General features: G+C 44.8%; 1 protein-coding gene across 1 annotated transcript in view; it reads right to left on the reverse strand.

Annotated features, from left to right (window-relative positions):
• The window catches only part of JMY (junction mediating and regulatory protein, p53 cofactor), a 1,751,371-nt gene that overhangs the window by 899,668 nt on the left and 832,359 nt on the right, over positions 1-19,344 (reverse strand). The gene's annotated exons all lie outside the window — the stretch shown is intronic.

The raw sequence follows: 19,344 nt of genomic DNA on the forward strand, positions 1-19,344 counted from the left end.
TTGCCGAACAGTGCAGAACCATCAAAAGGGGCATTCGCGAACAACGCCTTAAAGGGTTCCGAGAAGTCACAGTGACGGAGCCAGGCCTGTCTCCTCATGACAAGCCTGACTCCGCCTGCTCTAGCAGCTCCCTCCGTAGCATGAGACAACAGCCGCATAGAGGTGTTAGAGATAGAGCGGAGGGTGGCCATTCGGGAGGAGTACAGATCCTTGTCTCCCTCCGATATGGACCCTGGAGGGGAAGCAGCGTATTCCTTAATTAGATCCCGCTGCATCCAAATAACGTGTGCCATGTAGTTCAAGGCCCTCATAGAGAAGGTCGCTGAACTGAAGGCCCGCTTCCCAAGACGGTCCATCGCGCGAGACTCCTTGCTCGGAAGATGAACCGTGGGGCTCTCCTGAGCCAACACTTTCTTGGTGGCTGCAGCCACCAACATGGCATCCACAGGGGGACCTCTGCTCCAATGTGATCTCTCTGCAGGGGGGCTCAAAATTTTGTCTGGATGCTTGGGGATCGGCTCTACGGTGTCCGGTTCCTTCCAAGCCCTAGAGGATATGAGATCCACCAGGGGGTCGGGTGGAGGGGACACCCAAGAGGTAGACTGTCCTGCCTCAAACCCCTCAAGGAATACGGACTCGTCAGAGGAAGCCTTGGGGGCAGACCACCCATCCCTGATTTTGAGCATTTCCATGATGTCTCCAAAGGAGACATCCTCGGGGGGTGACCTAGGGGAGCCTTCCCCTTCATCCAAGTCCGTATCTTCGGTGAGACTCTCAGGGGAGTCCATGTGCCTCCTTTTGCACTTTGTCTTCTGAGGAATCTCCTCGGGGGGGGGCTGTCCGAGGAGTCCTCACGGGCTGTATCCTGTTCCATTGGAACTCCTAAAGGCGCTGAGGCAGGCTGCCCCAAGGGCTGGATGAGGGAAGCCAGGACCAGATGAGAAGGAGTGTGGGAGGGAGCCGAAGCCAGGACCAGAGGCCTGGAAGCACTTGACAGTGTCCTCTCCACCGCAGCGAAGGCCAAGGGAGAGCCGCTCTCTGACGGATCCGAGATCCGATTCCCACTCGGATCCGAAGCGGGGATCAGATCCGGAGCCGAGAACGTCGGATCGGAAGGACCAGTGTACTCCGACCGGGACAGAGCCGAAAGCACACCGAATCCCTTGGATCCGAAGCTCGGCCCACGGCTCCGAGAGGTCGGATCCGACAAACTCGAGGGAGCAGTCGGAGCCAACATGCCCAGCACGGTCGGCTCCGACCTACCCCCGGATCCAACGTGGCTCGGCTCAGAGCGCTTCGAACCCGGAATGCGGGTTGGAGAAGGAGCTATAGGAGTGAAAAAAGGGGTCGAGCTCCCCCCCAGAGGGGGGGGGGGCAAGAGCACTCCCATCTGCATCTGGGCCTGGATGAATCTCCTCATCATCCGGTCCATGTCTGCATCAGACATGCTAAAAGTGGACCTCGAAGAGGCCACCGAGGCAGACCTGGAGTGTCGCCTCGATGACCTCGACGGGGACCGGATCACCTCCTCCTCTGGTCCTGGGGAGAAACAAGGGGATCGGATCCGAGGAGGAGGAGATTGAGAAGACTTGGATGGAGAAGCCCTCTTGGCGGGCGGGGCCGATGAGGAGTCCTCGGCCCGCCGCTTCTCTTTCCTGGCCTCTCTATCCTCCGGAGCCGAAGTGGGAGGTTGAGTCCCGGTCGGAGGAAGGGAGGCAGGAGTGACCGCTACTGGGGGGGTAGCGCGGGCACTGAAGTACCGGAGGCCGAAGCAGAGTCTGGGGGTCGAAGGCCTGCCAGAACTAGCTTCGACCTTCGATCCTTGAGTGCCCTGGGCTTGAACGCCGCGCAAATCACGCAACCTGAAGAGAGGTGTTCAACCCCAAGGCACCTAACGCACCGAGTGTGGCCATCAGCCAGTGAAAGCTTGTGACCACACTCGATGTATTTTGAGAAAATGGCTTTAGGGGCCTCCGACATTACTGTAGTGAAGCACACTCACTAGGCCCCTAACACTCAGTCACACACACATGCTATGACCAGCGGGGGAGGGAGAAATATTTTAAATTAAATTAAATTTAAGCTGAAAGCTAAAATAAAAAGATTAGTGGAAAGGGTAAACCTACCACACACACACAATCAGTCACTCAGAAAGAAGAAATAAAAACTTTTTTCTCACAAAAACGTTAAGAGCTCTGAACCTAGCTGTTGCCTGAAGAGCGGCAAACTAGATCTGGGGTCAGTTAGGGTAGGCAGGGGATTATGGGTAAGGGGAGGAGCTAGGAGCTCGGATCTATGCTATGATAGATGTTGCCGGCTCAGATCCGAGATCGGATCCGTATCCCACAGGTTGCTGACAAATGAAGTTCCTACTTCAGATCTACTGTTTGCTTTCATACATCACATGTCCCCAAAAGTGACACCCACATTCTTTAGATTTATAATGACTCACTGAAAAAAAAAACAAAGAAACATAACAGACACGGTACCATATTCCATCTTTCTGCTATTAGACATATTCAATGACCCAAAAAAGCCATATTTTTATTTGACAGTTTTCAAGTAAAGGCTATGTATTTTCACCTCCAGTATGTCTTTTCACTCCTTCCAAAGACATCAAAGACAATAATTTAGTTCAAGCTCTCACTTTTGAAAATGTTTACATACTCCCAGTATTGGTTACTTGTAGGGATTTGGCATGACTTTTGTATTCTCTTTTTTAACTTGTTCTCGTATTTCTCATAGGACTCTACTTAGTCTGTCCTGGTTATCAAGAGGGATTGCACACCCTACACCCCCTAACTAATATAACCATTCTTTGAGGTCACACCATTCATGGGGAAGGGGAGCCAAATTAGTGAGCCCACAGATCGTCCCCCTGTTCGCTTCAAGTAGCCATTCTCCACACTTCCTCCTCCCTAAACTAGCCATGCCAATGACTATTTTGCCTAATTCATGCCATCGCTCTTTACTTTCATTCACAGCCAGCACCCATTATACACAGCCACTTATGGCAATCATCTCTTATGTTTGAGTGCCAAAAGTACTGAAATAAGAGCCACAGCAATCTACTTCACCTGTAACTACAGGACAAAAACAACTGCCACAATACTCTACTTCAACTATAGAGCAAGTCACCACCTACATCAATTTCAGTAAAATATAAACAAAAAAGGTAAGTTTTTGATGCTGTGGGCAGTGTGTACTGTTACCACTGCCCACACATCTATAGGAATTGCCAAAAATGTGACAAAAAAGAATCACCATGGATGTACTTCAGACTGGAGCTTTCGGACACTATGTTCTGTGCCCCATAACACTCGGGCACACCACACCAATGACTACTTTAGTTGTGATCATTCTAAATGTCCTTTGCTATCATGGACCAAATACCATCTCAACAGATATCTACTTCTGGTAATCATCTGTAATCACCAAAAGTGGTAAAAAAAAAAAAAAGTAGCAACAGCAATGTAAATCAAGTTGTAATCATTTTGCCCTGACCTTAACAGACTGAGAGCTATGGCTAAAGTTCATTTTCAGCAATTTCTTAATACAGCAACCAGGAAAAAAACAAAAGGAGGAGCAAAAGCCCATAATCACTAAATAATACTTTTCTCTTTTGTATTTAAAAACTGGCTAGAATAACAGGTTTTACTTGAGCATCTAAATCTTCTGAAGAACATGAAGTCTGCTTTGTTAGTGTCAGTAATCCTCATCAATTTACCACACAAGAAAGGTACGAGTCAGACAGCCCAGCATTAATGTACCCATTTATGAAGCCTGCCACACCTCATGCCCCATTCATGGAAGAGTCCCTATGAGAAAGCAGTGCGACAACGCTGAAACAGTTGAGAAACAAATTTTAACATGGGTTCATATGTTGGTACTAGGCTATCGACCCTAGGGCCTATACAAGCCTAGCCATAACAATTCCCTGGCTATTTCTTCCCACACTATTTACTTCCTGGACCCCCCTGTCTAGCAGGGTGACTGAAGTGACCCCCGGGGTGAATTTCCTTTCTCCCATCCAATCGCCAAGGTTTCTTTTGAAGAGGGCCAAAGAGGCGCTCTGCTTGACATGTATGGGCAGTCTATTCCAGAGTCTGGAGAGTCTGTAAAACATGCTTAAAAGTACAAGACAACAATAATAAGGCAAACTGCAGGAGCACTGTCTTTCCAAAACTAAGGTGGTTGAGAACAAAAACAGTCAACATGAGTCTCCTTCTGTCATACCTCGCAACTTCTTTGTTCAAGAATTCTGTAAAAAACAACTATAATTGGGGAACAAAGGCCCAGAATCGGGGAAAATGTTTAAATGTTACTCTAATTCAGTTAAAAAATTAATAGAAAGTACTGTTGTGTAAAATCTTATCACAACATTAAACACCCTTCTCTTCACTGCTGCAGTACTCTTTACTAAAGGGAGAGTACAAAAGCTCAAGGGGAAACTTGGGAGAAGGAAGGCCCAGAAGAACTCTCAAGAAACCCATGCAGGATAACTCTGGCAAAGCCAGCTCTTGTTCTGGAAACAACATCCAATTTGTAATGCTTAGTAAAGGTAAGGACAGAGGTCCAGGTAGCAGCCTCAAGGATGAAACTGGTATCCAATTATTTGAAAAAAGCACAAAAGGAAGCCATGTCCTGGTAGAATGAGTCTTTACAAAGACAGAAAAGCTCTTCCCATGAAATGAGTAACGAAAAGAAATGGCATTAGAGATCTATGAAGAAACGGTGTGCTTAGAAACAGCCAAACCTAGAGATCTGGGATAAAAGGAAACAAAAAGTTGCTCAGGCTTGAGAATGACCTTAGTCATATCTAAATAAGATCAGAGTTGCTTATGCATATCCAAGGTGTGAAGAACCTTCTCACTAGCAGACTGGCAGACTGCAGAGAAGGAAAAAAGGAGGGCAAATTAATAGACTGATTAAAAGACAATTCATTAACCACCTTGTGGATAAAAGGATTAGTATGAACAGATGCCCTATCCTATAAAAAAACTAGAAAAGAGGAACAACCATAAAAACTTGGAGTTCAGACACTCTTTTAGCTGAAGTAAGGCCCTAAAGAACAATCTGCCATGTACAATGCTGTAAGGAAGCTGAAGATGCTGGCTCAATAGAAGCCTGAGTCAGTTTTCTAAGAACAAAATTAAGGTCCCAGGAAGGTGGACTAGGCTTCCTGGGAGGTCTGAGATGAAGGATGTCTTTAGGAAATTTTTTGACCTCACACCTAGAGGCCAGAGGAGGAATTAATGACAGACAAGCATAACTAGCTGAAAGGTGAGATTTAATAGAAGAATACACTAACCCAGCATAGAGCAATTCAAAGAAAAAAGAGAGAACCAGAGGGAACTCCACAGAAAGTGGATCCTGGTTACGCACCAAAGGCACCAAACAGAAAACCTCTTCCATTTGGACATATAGGATTTCCTAGTAGTAGGTTTCCTGGCCTTCTGCAGAACCCTAAGCACATCCTCAGAAAAAAGGTGCCTAAAAGGGAGCAAAGCCCTATCACTCACAATGTCAACTGAAGAGTGGACAAGGGAGGATGGATGAGAGACCCCTTGTCTTCTCTGAGTAGGTCCACACAGTGAGGTAACTTGTGGTGACTGCCCTTGGCTAGGTGGAGAAGAAGAGCCATCTTGGCCAAAAGGAAATAACCAAGAAGATTTTGGGGGAGTCCTGCTCTATCTTGAGCAGGACTCTTGCAATTAGTGGAAGGGGAGGGAAGGTGTAGAGAAACATCCCCCTCCAAGAAAATGACAGGGTGTCCACCGTCCAAGCCGGAGGAGGGGACTCTGGTGCAAAAAAAAGATGATGATCTGTGTTCAAAGAGGAGGCAAAAAGATATACCTGAGGAGTACCCAATGATGGACAATGTCCAGAAACACATCTCTGTGAAGCATCCATTTGTAAGCCTGAGTTTTGGACCTGATCAAAGAGTCTGCCGCTATGTTTTGCTCTGAAGAAATGTATACAGACTGAAGAGTCACTTGATACTGGACAGCCAGATCACAATCTTGAAGAGCTAGCCTGCAAGGAAGGTAGGACCATGCCCCCCGCCCCACTTGCTGATGTACCACATCACTGTGGTATAGTCTGTCAAGAGTTTGCGAGGCTCAAAAGAAAAAGGGAATGAAAGGTCTGAAGGGCAAAAAGGAGTGCTCTCATCTCCTTGATATTGATATGGTCTTGCCTCCTCTGATAAGGAGGTCAGAGACCTTGGACCTTAAAGGGACTGAAAGAGACTCCCCACCCCATGTCTGAGGCATGAGAAAAAAGTTCCCGAGAGGGAATTAGGGGCTGAAAAGGAAGTGCTGATGAATCCACCACTGAAGCTCGATCGTGAGACAAGGAAGAAGATGGACTAGAAAATCTACAGGATGACAATATTGGTGGAACCACTGTAGTCTTCTCATATGAAGCCTGGCAAGACATAGCATAGGGATGATAGAAGCCATGAGTCCTAGAGCCCTTAGAAACTCACTATCTGTAACTGAAACCCAAGGAAGAAGGGATTGAAATAAGGTGATTGCAGAAACAGCCTTGGGATAAGGCAGGGAAGCCAGCACAGGGATGGTCTGAAGCCTGTAACCAAGAAACACATGATACTGAGAAGGAACCAGGACTGATTTCCGGAGGTTTACTGTAAACCCCAAGCCTTGTAAAACAAACAGTATCATGTAGGTGCTGAAGCAAGGTCTCAGGGCAGAAAGCCTGAGTAGGTCATCTAGATAAGGAAAGAGCTGAACCCCTCTTATCCTGCAAAAAGCAATCACAGGAGCGAGGCATTTGCTGAAAACCCATGGGGCAGTAGAAAGGCCAAAGGGCAAAGCAGAGAATTGAAAATGCAAGAAAGGAACAACAGAAATGTATAAACATCCTGAAAAGGGGATGAATTGGGATGTAAAGGTAAGCATCCTTGAGATCCAGGGAAACCAGGAAAGCCTGGGGAAGAAGAAGAGGAAACAAGATCTGAAGGGGTAACATCCAAAAGGAAGGGATCTTCAGAAAGATGTTGAGCTGAGAGAGGTCCAGAATGGGTCTCCAAATGCCTTCCCTCCCAGGAACCAAAATCATTCTGGAATAAAATCTCCTTCCTTCCTGGGAAGGGGGCACAGCTTGAATGGTGTCTTGTGCCAGAAAATGTTCCTGAGGAGGAAGGGATTTCCATACCATGACATATCCCTGACAGATGATGGACGGAACCCAATAGTCTTGAGTGATCCTTAACCAATTAGGAAGGGACAGGGAAAGATGAAGAGATAAGGGAACCTGGCGCAGGAAAGGAGGAAGCAAACAGTCAGACAGAACATGGCTTGTCTTGAGAAGGAGGTTTCTGAGAAGTGGGAGTCTGTGTAGACTTAGCAGGAGAAATCCTCCTAGAACCCTTCTTAGATTTTGGAGGAGGGCAAGGTTGTCTGTGAACAAAAGCAGATTTAGATGGATAATTCCCCTGAAACTTAGGAATACGAGAAACAAAAATATGCTTCTATTCCGGCAAGGCCTTCCCCTTATCCTGCAGAAACTTAAAAAGCTCAGCAGCTGCAGACCCAAACAGGCTCTTACTATCAAGAGGAGCATCCAACAATGTAGCCTTAACATAATCAGAGAAAGACTGGAGATGAAGCCAAGAGTAACATCTCAAAACAGAACCAAAACCAGCAGCTCTAAAGGAGGCATCAGCTGCATCATAACTACATTTAATAGAATAGTGGGCTACTTGAGAAGTAGAGCCCAGTAAAGAGAGGGCTGAGGTCTTCCCTTCAGAATCAGGAAGGTCTGAGATAGCCTGCGAAGCCTAAGAAAGAAGGGCTAAAACACACCTAGTCAAATCGGTCTGGTAATTAGTAGCCCAAAAGGCCAAGGTGGCAGCAGTATATACCTTCTTGCCCAGCCATTCCACTGCTCTACTGTCCTTGTCTGAAGGAAGTAGTTCAGTAGAAGGAAAAAGCTTAGAGGGTTTTACTGAAGAGACACACTACAGAAGTATATTTGTAGAGAAACCTACATTCATCTGGCTCCTTGTAAAATATGTCAGGTTTCTTCGGGGCTGGAGGCTGAGAATCCAGGGCTGCTGAAGCTGCTGAAAAGGTATCTAAATGGGCAGCCAAGACAGGAGGGACAACAAAATGCTTAGGAGACTCCATCTGGAGGAACTCATAAAACCTCTTTTGAATGTCAGAAACCCGAGAACAATTCCATTTAAAAACTTCCATCATACATGGAATAGTACCCCCAAAGGAGAGTTCTGCAAAAGGACAGTCTGGGCTAATAAAGTCTTCCTCCTCAGAGCCATAATCCAAGGGAGAGGGGAGCTGAGAGGAATATCCCAAAGACTCTTCTCTAGAAGCCAAGTCCTCTTCAGAGGAGTCCTGCACTTTGGGTCTCTTAAGTGGGGTAGAGGACCAAGGAAGAGCAGATACAGAAACTCCTTGGGGGAGGCTTCAAGGCCATCAGTGCATTAAATAATTCCTGTGTAAAATCCTGCCATTCAAGCTGAGGATCTTTAGGAGCAGAGAAAACATGCTTTTTTTCCCCTGAGGGATGTCTGCCCAAAATACCCTGGGAAGTTCAGACCCTTGCCTACATTATACCAACATAGTAGGAATCTCCTCCTGAACAAGAATCTGCGGAATCCCCCTCTGTCTTTTGAAATAATCAGAGGTTCCTCCTCAACATCTGGAAAGGACATCTGCAGAGCCTCTGAGGACATTTACAAAGTCAGATCCATGCCAACCTCCAATATGGTTGCTGCAGAGGAATCCAACGTAACAACTGAATGATACTTTGGGCATTCACCAGCCTTGAAAGAGATATCTGGGGTAGTTGGGACATCAGCTGAATCACACCTGACTCTTTTGGACTTTTTCTTGGCAGGTGGCTGACCTTTGGGATGGGAAGATTCTGCCACAGCACTCTGCACCAAACATTTAAGATGCTGGTTCTCCAGGTAAATGGACAAATAGGAGACATAATTATGTATGCTCTTAGGGACAAATGCTTGGCATTTAGAATACTTCATATGGTCATGAGAAGCACGCAAACAGAAGAGACATTGCTCGTGATGATCCTTATGGAGGAATCTGCCTCCCACACTTACGTTTTCCCTTTCTGGATGACATGTAAACTCACAAAAGTGGAAATAGATAAGAAGAAACTCCAATGGGCCTCTTACGTCAAACCAGCACAGAAGAAGGAGTGTTCAAACCAATGATCAATGATGGCATACGGTGTGGTAGCAAAGAAGTTCAGAAGTATGTGTATCAGTAAATCACCTTGATGCCCCATGCCTTGAGTGGGGAGTACATGCATGAGCTTCAACGTTTATAAAATCCAAAGGCTTTGGTATACTGGCTGGACATTGGATTTTCCATGACAGGGAATCCCTTTAGCAAAGAATACTGCAACACTGATAAGGAAGGACATCAACAGGTTTTGCATCAACATGCATTTTTTGCACAATAAAAATGATGAAGCTCTAATGACTGCATTACTGACAGACTTTATCCTCACTGACTTACCACAAAATCATATGAGGAACAAGGTAAAAAATATGAGGCATCAGCTAAGGGTACAGCCAAGAATTTACAAATTGTACACACCATAGCAACATATTGCACCTCCCATAAAATGTACATGCTGAGTTAGCAATGCAGTACATTACCTCTTTGGTCACATGACACAGACTGCCTTGATTACAGTGCTGCGCTGCAACAAGTCCCTGAAGAACAGCCATAAGACCTTCAACTAGAAGGCACTACTGTGACAAGCCTGTATGCTACATCATAGCACCAAGCCTTATGGATGACCATGCATACTGGTGCTGACATTCAGCGGTAAGCACCTATGTCATATCACAGCAGAATGTCCAGGAGGTCCAGCCACTCTGATGCCAGTGTTCTGCATCAAAATCTGTATGCTATACCATGGCAAGCAGTCCCACAGGTCCAGTCATACAAGCAGCAATATGCAACACTAACAAGCCTCTGTGCCACAACATGGAAGGTAGTCCACAAACCAACATTCATTCTCTGCACTCAGTCGAACTAGGTCTGCACATACACTATACTCCTAACACACTGCCTGTGGCTACAGTAACAATATTAATGCATCTAAACCCAGTACAGTGAGTACCTTTGAATACATAGACTACAAAATGACTAACCTATTAAAACTATGTGATGAGTTCTCAAAATTCAAAAGCAAAATTTCCAGGCCCCATGTAGCCTTAACTGACATTTACGCCAATGAATTTTATATCACTCTAAGAAGCAGTGTGAACCAAACTGTCACAATCAGTGCCAAATACACTGGTGAATGTGAAAGTAAACCAAGTAAACCTGTGATGAACTGAGATATTGCCAGCATGACTGGATGGAGTTTTGTAAATAATTATACGTCATCTGACTATCACACTGATTTGTACACATACTTGTATGTCAAACACTGTTATAACTAATTAAATCTATTAGGCCAGCTTCGAGAGAAAAATTGCACAGGACACTAAGGATAATCACAAGGCTTTCTTTAGTTATGTTAGGAACCTGGGTGGGAATTCCCAGATATGCTCAGAATTAGTTCAAAATGACAAAAAATACACAGAACCCACAGACATTGCCAACATCCTAGCTGACAGGTTCAGCGCAAACTTCTCCCCCCCCTCCCCACCAAAAGGGCAAATATTTATCTAAGCAGAGTGCTGCCCCCCTGACATCTCAGATGCTCAGGTAAGAGCTGCCCTCTCCAAAGCAAAAAACACAGCATCAATGGGACCAGACTGTGTCCCGGGCTGCGTCCTACATGAACTCCAAGATGAGCTAAACCCAAACATAAAACTACTGTTCAATCTCAGCCTTACTACAGGATATGTACCCAAAGAGTGGCGTACAGCAACAGTGGTCCCTCTCCACAAAGGTGGTGCCTCAACGGATCCTGAAACTATCGCCCCATAAGCCTGACTAGCTTGGTCTGCAAAGCTATGGAAAGGATCATCATGGACCTCATAAATAAAGATATTGGGGACCTACAGACACTGGATCATACCCAGTTCGGCTTTGTTAAGGGCAGATCCTGCCTCTTAAACCTGGTTGATTTCTTTGAAACAGTCATCAAGGCCACTGACGAGGGGAAGGTGCTCCACACAGCCTACCTGGACCTCGCAAAAGCCTTCGATACAATACCCCACTCGAGCATTATAGATAAGCTCACCAGCTTAAATATAAATCCCTATGTCACTAGATGGGTTGCAAACTGGCTCAAGGACAGAACCCACATGGTTAGAATTGCTGGAGCCATGTCAGACTCCAAACCAGTTACAAGTGGCGTCCCCCAAGGCTCAGTCCTGGGACCTCTCTTGTTCGTTATATATTTCTCGGAGCTACAGGCCAACACGGAAGGACTGTGGCTGACTAAGTTCGCAGATGACTGCAAACTGGGCGCCATAATCAACTCTCCAGCCGACACAAGCATCCTCCAAAAGGGCCTCATAGAAACAGACAACTGGTGCCAGAGCCATGGCCTCAAGCTAAACGCCAAAAAGTGTATAGTCATCCCCTATGGCAAAAATAAAGTGCCCACAAATTACCACATAGGTGGTAATCCATTAAGTTCAGAAGAAGTAATTAGGGACCTGGGGACCCAAGTTGATAGCAATCTCTCATTTGACAACCACGTGGCCAAAGTGGTTAGAAAAACATTTTATATAGCCCACCTAATCATGAAGGGATTCACATCTAGATCAGGGGAGGTCATCGTGCCTCTTTACTCATCCCTCATCAGGCCCATAATTGAGTACAATGCCCCTTTTGGGAAGTACCTTACCAGACACCTGCAGCATCTGGAAAGACCCCAAAAGTACCTCACCAAGAGGATCAAAGGGCTCAAACAGATGCCATATGCTGCCCGGTTAAAGAAACTCCAGCTCTACTCAGTGGCATACCGCCTGCTCAGAGGCGATCTGTGCCTGACGTATAAAGCCATGTCCAACCTGGAATTAATGGACATGCTGCACCTCAGAAAATCCAAATCCCATCGAGCTACGCGCTCGAGAGACTTGAACCTCAGCACTGAAATAAATAGGACAGCTGGAGGGACAGATTCATAACCCAGAGGCTCCCTTCACTCTGGAATAAAATCCCAGTCCAGGTTAGGCAGAGTCCCTCATTGACTCTCTTCAAGAGGAATCTTGATGATTGGATGGGAGATCGTAGGTTTACCCCGGGTATCACTTCTGTGTCACTGTTAGACAGAGGCACAGTATACTAACCTCGAAAAAGGGCATAGCAAAATTAATTTAAAATGGGTGGTGAAAGCCAAACACACTCTGGCTAGGCTTGTAAATGCCCTAGGGCAGATAGCCTAGTATGAACCTATGAACCTATGAAAGTACAGTTTTGTACCTACCATAATTGTAGATGTTCGCGTGCTAATACAGCTGCAGTCATAACAGATGGGTTCTCCTGCCATTAGGCGGGTCCTCGGTCGGCCGAATTCCAAAGTCTAGGTCCGGCGTCGGTTGTTGTCGCTTCTTCCCTGACGTCAGTGCGACAGGGGTATAAAAGAACCAGCCGACACCATTTTCTTCAGTTTTTCTTGCCACAGATGTCAGGTGCCCCCAGAAGGAAGGCAATACATAAATTTGTGTAATAAAACAATGCAATATAATCAAAATACAGTAGTTGCAAGCAAATGCACCATAAATGAATACCCCAATCAGGTTGTATGAGGAGGTGTTAGCCAATGGACCTGTCCCAAGAGGGGAAGGAGGGAGGGAAACCTGGATTGCACCTGTATTAGCACTCGAACATCTACATTTATGGTAGGTACAAAACTGTACTATGCTCATCGTGCATACAGCTGCAGTCATAACAGATGGGTAGAATCCCAAAGCTAAGAAAGGGGTGGTAGGCACTAGGTGGAACTAGGAGGAGCCAGGATGCCCTGCAAGACTGTAGTGGCAAAGCCTGCTCTAGTTTTGGAGTATAATGGTAGGTGGTAGTGCTTGGAGAAGGTATGCACAGAACTCCAAGTGGCTGCTTCCAAAATATCTTTGGTAGGAACTCCTCTGAGGAAAGCTGCAGAGGTAGCTATGGCCCTTGTGGAGTGAGATCTGATGCCTGCAGGTACAGTTTTACCATGAAAAGAGTAACAAAAGCGTATGCAGTGGGCTATCCATTTTGAGATTGTCTGTTTGGAAATTGGCTTTCCTTGAGCTCCTATAGCATAGGACACAAAGAGCTGTTCTGATTTTCTGAAAGGCTTTGTTCTGTCCAAATAATAGCGCAGCTGTCTGTGGATGTCCAAGGAATGTAATAGTCTCTCCCCTTTGTTTTGAGGATTAGGGTAAAAGGTAGGTAAGTGTATAGCCTGATTCAAAGCTACCCTGGATACCACCTTTGGCATAAAGGACGGGTTGGTTCGTAAGGAAACTCTGTCCTGGTGGAAGATGATAAAAGGCTGCACAGCCATGAGGGCTTGAAGTTCCGATACCCTATGAACTGAGGTGATAGCCAGAAGGAAAGCTGTTTTCCAGGACAAATATTGCAAATCTGTTGAGGCAGCTGGCTCAAAAGGAGGCAAGGTTAGCTTTTCTAGAATGAAGTTGAGGTCCCAAGCAGGTATTGGTTGTTTCCTTGGGGATTTTATTTTTTTAGGCCCTCTGAGAAACTGTCTTAAGAGGGGGTGGGAGAATAAAGGTGGATCAGTGTTGTATTCTGCAGAAATGGCTGAGGCATGGATTTTGATGGAGGAGAATGAAAGTCCACTGCTTAGCAGCTCAGCTAGATACTGTAATATTTGAGGTAAATTCAGTTTTCCAGGATTCTGGCCCTTTTTCTCATTCCAGGCACAAAACCGTTTCCATTTTGCGGAGTAAGCTTTTCTAGAAGATGGCCTTCTGGCCTCCAAAATGACATCCTGCACCTCCTTGGAGAGTAGGGTCTGTTGTGATGTTAAGGAATCTTACATGCGGCTAGATTGAGTGTTTTCAGCTGACTGTGAAGAGTTTTGAAGCTGTGCTGAGTCAGAAGAAGAGGCATTAGAGGTAGGGTCCATGGAGGGGAATGCGTCAGGCTCCTCAAGAGTGGGTTTCCAGTGCTGTCTTGGCCAGTCTGGAGCACTGAGAATCATCTTTGGTCTGTCTGCTCTGGTTTTTAATAGAACTTTGGGCAGCAGAGGAAGAGGTGGAAAGGCATAAACTGTCATTGTTGTCCAACTGAAAGAGAAAGCGTCCACTCTCCAGGCCTGTGGATGAAAAGTCCTTGAGCAGAATTTTGTCAATTGGTGCTTTTTGTGGGAGGCAAAGAGATCTATGTCTGGCCTTCCCCATGCTTGAATTATCTCTATAAAAACTTGAGGATGCAACTTCCATTCGTGTGGATCTGTCATATTTCTGCTTAGGTTGTCTGCCAGCGTGTTTTCCTTGCCTGGCAAGTACTGTGCTTGAAGGTCGATTTGTAATTCCAGAGCCATGTTCCAAAGTGACATGGCCAGCCTGCATAGGGGGTATGTTTGTTTATGTACCACATTACTGTGGTGTTGTCTGTCCTTATCAATAGTTGACCTGGATGCAGAAGGTCTTTGAAAGCTATAATAGCATTTATTACTGCTAGCATTTCCTTTTGATTGATGTGAAGGTGCTTTTCTTTTTGGGACCATTTGCCCTGAATGCACCGATCTGCCATGTGCGCCCCCCAGGCGTAGTCCAAGGCGTCTGTTGTGATGACTTGATTTGCTTGAAGCTTGCAGAATGGGAGACCTGTGTTTGTTTGGCATGCTTGAGCCCACCACAGAAATTCCTTTTGAAGACATGGAATTAGTGGTATTATTGTTTCCAAACTGTGGCTGTGTTGAGACCATAGGTTTTTCAGGTACCATTGAAGTTTCCTCATATGCAGCTTTGCACATGGGATTAGTAGGATGTAAGATGCCATGAATCCCAGAGCCTGCTGGATTTTCCTTGAAGTCAGCCTGGTGAAATTTGCTAGTTTTCTGAAGTATTGAGTTAGTTGCCCCTGCTTCTCTGGCGTGAGGTAGGCCATCTGGGTGTTTGTGTCCAAGTTGGCACCCAGGAAAATTATTTTCTGAGAGGGTATTAGCCTTGATTTCTTTTTGTTGACTGTGTATCCCAGAGAATTCAACAACATTATTACAAAAGCCAGATGTTTCAGAAGTATGTGCTTGCTGTCCGCTTGGATCAGGCAGTCGTCCAAATATGGGTATATTTGTATCCCTTGAAGTCTGCAGTAGGCAATTACTGATGCCAGGCATTTCGTGAATACTCTGGGTGCAGTAGATAAACCAAAGGGCAATGCAGAGAATTGATAATGGGTTGAACCTGCAAGAAATCTGAGGTAATTTCTGCAATTTTGTCTGATTGGGACATGCAGGTATGCCTCCTTCAGGTCCAATGTTACCAGCCAAGACTCCTTGCCCAGCATGGGAAGAAGCTGCTGTAATGTGAGCATCTTGAATTTGGTACGAGTAAAAATGTGTTTAGGATGGATAGGTCCAAAATAAGTCTCCAATCTTTTCCCTTCCTTGGTACCAGGAATAGTCTGGAATAAAAACCTTGACCTTGTTCGTGAGTAGGTACCTCTTGAATAGCTTTCATGTCCATGAGATCTGAAATTTGTCTTTGTGCCTCTGCCCTTTGATTGTGTGGCAGGTTTGGCATGCCTCTCATTTTTGGAAGGGTGTGAAAATGGAATCTGTAGCCACTGTTTATAATGCCCAGGATCCATTTGTCTTTTGTGACAATATGACAAAAAAGAAAACATAGCCAGCAAAGCAGTGACAATGAATACAATATATTAAATCATATTGAAGTTATAACATCTAGAATAACATTTAAACAACTAAACAAACCGGTTTCGGCCGGAAACAAACACAGCCTTCATCAGTGTAAAGATAATGACATTTCAGAGCTGTTTAAATAGAATAAACTGACAGTCTATTGGCTGTTAACTAAAGATGTTCATTTAAACCAGGTGGGAACAACCCACCCAGTTTAATAATCCACTTTGTTTCTTTGGCATTAAGAATGGAATGCCAACCAGTTTTATTATTACGATTACCAAACACCACATCAATGATCATAAACCTAAATTTAGCTGAAGAGTGTACCAAATGATGCTTGTATAGAGCATTATGTGATCTCTTTTGTTTGATATTACTGATATGTTCTGATATACGTATTTTAAGAGGTCGTGATGTTTGGCCCACATAAAAAGAACTGCAACTGCACGTAGCCAAATAAATAACCCAATCACTGCTGCAATTAGAAAAAAAGGTGAGATCAAATACAGTTGAACAGTTCCTGCTTGTAAAGTGTTTGGATTTATCAATGTACTGACAATTCGTGCAGTGACCACATGGGAAACAACCTCGTAAGGGTTCCCCTGATATTGTTGTTTGGATGGAAAAACTGGACCTAGAGTCACTGTGTTTATAGTGGTTAAAGAAAGCATTTAAATTCTTCCCTTTTCTATATGAGAAGAGACATTGATCTGGAATGATATTGATAAGATCCAGATCACATTGAAGAATATTCCAGTGTCTATGTACACTATGAACAAGACGATCAGAATTCCTGGCATATGTAGTAGTGAATCTAAGTGGTTGGATTCGATCCTTGGTCTGCTCTTTATATACAAGTAAATCAGATCTGGGCATGTTATGAACCTGGTGACTTGCATCTAAAATGGTACCCAGTTTGTAACCCCTGTCCTTAAACCTATTGGTCAAGTCTACTTTATTCCTGCAAAATGTAGCTTCTTCAGAACAGATACGTTTGGCCCGGATGAATTGTGACTTTGGAATATTGTGTGCTACATGGGGGGGATGAAAACTGGATGCATGTAAAATAGATTTATATTGTGGGAATTTCCTATATACCTCTGTACCAAGCGTGTGATCCGGTAACCTATTGATAAGTACATCCAAAAATGTTATAGTATCAATATTGTGGTGTGCAGTGAAATGTAATCCCCAATCATTATTGTTCAAATATGAAATGAAATCCATCAACCCAGATTCATCCCCCGTCCATACCATCCATACGTCATCCAGGTAACGTCTCCATATGTCAATGTGAGGCAAAAATAAGTTGGTTTTTGTATCATAAATAATATGATTCTCTACATAAGCCATAAAGAGATCTGCATAAATGGGGGCAAAAGATGCCCCCATTGCAGTCCCCTTGGTTTGCCAATAACATTGGTCCTTGTAGTAGAAGATGTTACTGGTCAAGACACATTGTGCCATATCCATCAAGAAGGAAGTGAAGTCCAAACTATATAAGTTGGAAACCTCAAGCCAATAAGCTAATGCATCCAATCCTGCTTGGTGTGGTATATTGGTATAAAGGGCACTAACATCCAATGTGCATAACAACCATTCGGGATCCAATTGTGTGTCTGAAACAATTTGCAGGAAATGTGTGGTGTCCTGTAGTCGAGAATGGATTAAGAGTAACAAGGGCCTGAGGTGTTTGGTCAAAAACAGAGATAGAGTCTCCGTAATATATCCCCTACCGGACATGATAGGCCTCCCTGGTGGATGAACTGGATCCTTGTGAATCTTTGGTAGGAAGTAAATATATTGAATAGTAGGATCCTTCACCAGGAGCTGATTCATAATGTCATCAGTAATGATGGCTCTATCCCTGGCATGTATTAAAAATTGTTCAATCTGTTCATTAAATCTGAATGTGGGATCCATAGGCATGCATGAATAATATCTTTCATCTAAAAGTTGTCTCTTAGCCTCTTTATCATAGTCCACCCAGTTTAATACCACAACAGCTCCACCCTTGTCCGCAGAAATGATAACAATATTCTTGTTATGTTGTAATTCCAGAATAGCTTCCTTCTCCACAAAGTACAGTTTTGTACCAACCATAAATGTAGATGTCCGATAGGTATGCATCTGCAGTCATCAGATATGGGTTGTCCTGCCTCAGGCAGCCCTTCGGTCGGCCGGATTCCAAAGTCTGGGTCCGGCGTCGGCTGATGTCGCCCCTTCCCCAATGTCACAGCGCCTGGGGTATAAAAGCGTCAGCCGACGCCATCTTCCTCAGTTTTTCTTGCCCCAGATGCCAGGTGCCCTCTAGGAAGGCTAAATTTGGAAAATAAGCAATAAAAAATCCAAACATTTGCAAAAATATATATATATGTAAAAACAAATACACCATAATAGATCCCCCCAGCAAGCTAATAGAGAGGTAAGCACCCTAGGAATACCACCGAGGGGAAGGAGGGAGGGTAAACCTGACTGCAGATGCATACCTATCGGACATCTACATTTATGGTAGGTACAAAACTGTACTATGTCCTTCAAGGATGCATCTGCAGTCATCACATACGGGTAGAATACCATAGCCAATCTGGGGGAGGAGGTTCTAGGAAAAGGATGGTGAAGCTAAGATACCCTGCAGGACAGCCGTAGCAAAGCCTGCTCTGGATCTGGAATATAAAGGTAAATTGTAATGCTTGGCAAATGTATGCACGGAGCTCCATGTGGCAGCTTCTAAAATGTCTTTTGTAGCCACCCCTCTTAAGAAGGCTGTGGAGGTGGCTGTGGCTCTCGTAGAATGAGGTCTAATGTTAGCTGGTACAGTCTTTCCATGAAATGAGTAACAAAAGCGGATGCAATTTCCTATCCATTTTGAAATTGTCTGTTTGGAAATTGCTTTTCCTTGAGTACCAGCAGCAAATGCTACCAGCAGCTGGTCAGTTTTTCTGAAACCTTTAGTTCTGTCCAAGTAGTAGCGCAACTGTCTGTGAATGTCCAGGGTGTGGATTTGGGAAGAAGGTAGGCAATGTGAATGGCTTGATTCAATGAAACCCTGGATACCACCTTTGGCATAAAAGTAGGATTAGTTCTCAATGAAACTCTGTCCTGGTGAAAAATAATAAATGGCTGAACTGCCATCAGGGCCTGCAATTCCGAAACCCTTCTTGCTGAGGTTATTGCCAGAAGGAAAGCAGTCTTCCATGAAAGGTACTGTAGATCTGCTGATGCTGCTGGTTCAAATGGAGGCAGTGTTAGTTTTTCCAACACGTAGTTAAGGTCCCAAGCAGGTAGAGGTGGTTTCCTAGGAGGTTTGATGTTTTTAATTCCTCTTAGAAACTGTCTTAGGAGAGGATGAGAAAAGACAGGTGGATCAGTATTGTACTCAGCTGAAATTGCTGAAGCATGAATCTTAATAGAAGAGTAAGACAGCCCATTGTGGAACATTTCTGCCAAATATTCCAGAATATGTGCCATGTTCATCATTGTCGCATCTAGGCCCTTTGTGGTGTTCCAGATGAGAAATCTTTTCCATTTTGCTGAATATGC

The sequence above is a fragment of the Protopterus annectens genome, chromosome 2.part2 (genome assembly GCF_019279795.1).
Source record: "Protopterus annectens isolate FY-2018-M chromosome 2.part2, PAN1.0, whole genome shotgun sequence".
NCBI classification, from domain to species: Eukaryota; Metazoa; Chordata; order Ceratodontiformes; family Protopteridae; genus Protopterus; species Protopterus annectens.